The sequence below is a fragment of the Colobus angolensis genome, unplaced genomic scaffold, assembly GCF_000951035.1.
Source record: "Colobus angolensis palliatus isolate OR3802 unplaced genomic scaffold, Cang.pa_1.0 Scaffold2, whole genome shotgun sequence".
NCBI lineage: Eukaryota > Metazoa > Chordata > Mammalia > Primates > Cercopithecidae > Colobus > Colobus angolensis.
This window is the reverse complement of record NW_012115154.1, coordinates 2,549,413-2,553,101: the sequence shown is the minus strand read 5'-3', so window position 1 is coordinate 2,553,101 and position 3,689 is coordinate 2,549,413. Positions and strand designations below refer to the sequence as shown.

Genomic DNA, 3,689 nt, shown 5'->3' with positions numbered 1-3,689 from the left:
CAAGACTCTCTCTAAATTTAAAAAAAAACAAGGAAAGGAATATCAGTGGCTGGGTTTCACCCCCCAGAGTTTCTTACAGATTTTATCTGAGTTGTAGCCTAGACATTGGGATTTGTAAACTCCTCATGTGATTCTAACGCACAGCCAATATTGAGAACCACTAGCGTAGAAGAAGTTTTATTCAATTGGGGAGCAGAGTTTAAAAGCTATGAAATCATAAGGTTCCCTCAAACTTCTGATTGAGCAATTAGATAATTTAAAAGCTATTGTACATCATAGGTCAGGTTAGTTTGCCTGTCTTCGAACTTGACATCTTTATACTTTTTCCTCCCGTCTGCTTCAGGGTGGTCAATGAGGTTTCTACTGAACTGGCTGTGGGTTTACAGAAACATCCAGCGCTTTCATATTCAAGCCTGCTCGTTTCAAATCATAGCCTCTGACCTTGATCACTGATAGCTTTTCATGCCTTTCAAATGTTTTATTTAACAGTCATTCCCTTATTCATTCCGAAAACATAGCATTGTGAGACGCAGGCTACACTTACATACTTACCATACTTAATATCATATTAGGAGCTAAGGCAAAAAAAACTGATCAAATGTAACACAAACTGCCAGGTGCGGTGGCTCACGCCTGTAATCCCAGTACTCTGGGAAGCTGAGATCGGTGGATCCCCTGAGGTCAGGAGTTCGAGACCAGTCTGGCTAATACGGTGAAACCCTGTCTATACTAAAAATACAAAAGTTAGGCGAGCGTGGTGGTATGCACATGCAGTCCCAGCTACTCAGGGGCTAAGGCAGGAAAATGGCTTTAACTCGATAGAGGGATGTTGCAGTGAGCCAAGATGAAGCCACTGCACTCCAGCCTGGGCGACAAAGTGAGACTCTGTCTTTAAAAAAAAGAATGTTGTGTTTGTGGATTAACGTTTTTGAACCAACAATACACAGAAAAAGCTACATTTAATTGAATATGTCAATTCTAAGCATTTCAGAAAGGTGAGGCTTAATATTTTCCCTTGTAAAACACAATACAAACTTGCAACTACATGCACCCCTACACAGACAGCTGCCACTATGACACCATGAACTCCTGGAGTCAGATGCCACTGATCATTTATAACTCATTCCTCCACTTCGTTCTCTACTAGCATTTGCAAAAGGATAGAATGGTATAATAAAAAATGATCACAGAAAACACTGATCCCTAATTCACTTTGAATGTGAATGATGTGAAACAGGTCATGATGTGATCTAGGAAGCAGGGCACTGAGGCTCCCTGATTTCTGGATGTGTGTTCACTGCCTGGCAAGCACCACGCTGATGGCTTTGGTGGTTGGACTTGTGATTCAGATGAGTCTGGGTCCAATCCCAGCTCTGCCACACACATTGTGACATGACCTGTGCAAGTCACCAATCAATCTAGGCTTCAAATGTCATTATTTATAAAGGGGGATGTTAACCCTGTCTTGGAGGTTTAGATAATTAAATGGCTACTGTGACTAATGTTCCTGGCATGTAAACCACCTCAAACTTTATCGCACCCTCAAAAATATATATTAGTAGTATGTATTATAAGACTTCTTTTTTAAGACGAGAAAACTGAGCCCTACAAGAGTTACAAAACTGACCCTAGCTTACTCAGCTGCTATGAGCAAACCCAGGCCCAAACCTCCTGTTCCAAATGGTTCGCCCTGGTTTGAGAACAGCATGTGTATTCCCCAAAGTGGGGTACATTGTATTTCCAGTCTTATTTGAAGACTCAGTCTAGAATTGAAATATAAATAGTATCGGATGCACCCAAAAGCCAAAGGTGATGAGGAAGATATTAGAAGAGCAAGAGAATCATGATGATGAAATTAGAAAGCATCAGGCACATGGCCTCTTTCATATCGATGGAAAGTCTCATGGAGAACTGAAGATTTCTCTCCCAGCACACTTACAGGAAGCTGGAACCTACCTCCCAGGCATCCAAGAACGTTGCTTTTCCACCAATGATATTACCTTTATCATCTTTGGGCTGAAAGTCATCCCCAGACTGTAAATACAGAATGAAAAGTTTACTGGAATCTGCATCAGGACACTTCGTTCTGTTAAACAAGGTTTCAGGGTCCTGACTCTTGCTAAGTACCACATGTGCATACCAGTTTTTCAGGCTCCGCAGTACATACTACAAGAATGTGAGTTTAAATAAAATCTCTATATCTACTATAGCATATTAATCCATATATTTTAGAAACCACTGGATTGACGTTAAGATCTGCTGTTAGTATATTCCAGAAGCCACCGTTATCACCATGGACATTAACCTCATACACCTAGATTCTGTATATACCCAAGGGCAAACTTTCACAACAACATCACTGGATAAGGATTAGGTCTCCAGAGTGTGGTTTTCTGGGGAAGATATTGGCCAGCTTCTATCCTTGCAGCCTCTAGAAGAGACATGAAATAAGGGATGGCAGGCCGTCATCACTCCAGCTGGTCAGGAGGGGAGAGAGCTGGAAATTTGTCTCTCCCACCCCTCAGGAGCAGGTAGAGCAGAGCCCCAGGCAATGGGAGCCACGATGACAACTGGCTTCCTTCCAGCATCACCGCACTTGGGCTTTTCTCCAAGATGCCACTCCCGGGGTGTGCTTTGCTTAATAAGATAATTAGGCCCCGGAATATAGTTATGCAAGTGTAATCCAAGGGATTTCCTAGAGGGCAACTCTGGGGCGTGAAATCAAGACAAAGATGATAGGGCAGTCGCAACTTGTCTGGGCTGCCAGAAATCATGGCTTCTCTCAGACATAACTGCAAGAAAACGCAGGCATGTGGCCACCTCAGCAGCACACATGGCCTCAGCCTCCCTTCCACGCCAGCGTCTTTCTGCTCCAAGGTCTCTTCCTGACCACCTGCCATTCCCAGTCATGAAGTGCAAGGTCTCCTGCTCCAGTCCACACCAGCCCTAGCCCTGGTGCAGCTACTATTTTCTGGCAGCTGCTCAGAAACTAGAGGCTGAGAAAGGGAGTCGCTCAAACCTTGAATCCCTGTGGCCAGTGAATAAGATAGACATCCAGATAGCTCAGCTTCAGGTCCTTGAGGGTCTTCTCAAAGGCTTTCCTCACAAGGGGTCTCTCAAAGAAAGTGGGCCACAACTGCAAAAGGGTAGCAATGAGCTGTTAATATTTGAAGAAGGAAGGGCCACATTGTACTCATTGTCCCTGCCTTTTGATTTGCACCCTGATCTAACCTGGCACAGGCCATTGATAACAAAGCTGATTAAGATCCACGACACAGTGTGGAAGACCACCAGGGCTCAGCCTGTCAATGACACGTCTTAAGTGTTAAAACCAATTTACTTTTTCAACTCTCGTAGTACTCTATATGTCTCTCAGATCATTTAGGTAAAGGTGGCCACAGATTTGAAATCTGTTTACCTGTCTCAGTCTCATCCTCAGCTGTGGGCTCTCTGAGAGCAGGACTTGTGTGTAACTTTTAAATGTCAAGCATTCCTAGGCCTTTGGGAAAAGATGGTCTTTTATCTGACCTATCTGATAGGTCCCTTATCAAGCCTGTCAGGCCCCAAATGATAACTTTGTAAGGTCTTTAATCTACACTTGGCTGCTACACAGTGGGGTCTATTTGTCCCACCAGATGTATGCAATATCCACGTACCTAGAACTAGTGTTTTCTCAGCAAGTTGTGTAT

The 3,689-nt window shown here is 43.6% G+C and overlaps 1 protein-coding gene across 1 annotated transcript in view; it reads right to left on the bottom strand.

Moving 5' to 3' along the window:
- The window catches only part of LOC105511383 (aldo-keto reductase family 1 member B10-like), a 135,424-nt gene that overhangs the window by 35,544 nt on the left and 96,191 nt on the right, over positions 1-3,689 (bottom strand). The window lies entirely within an intron of this gene.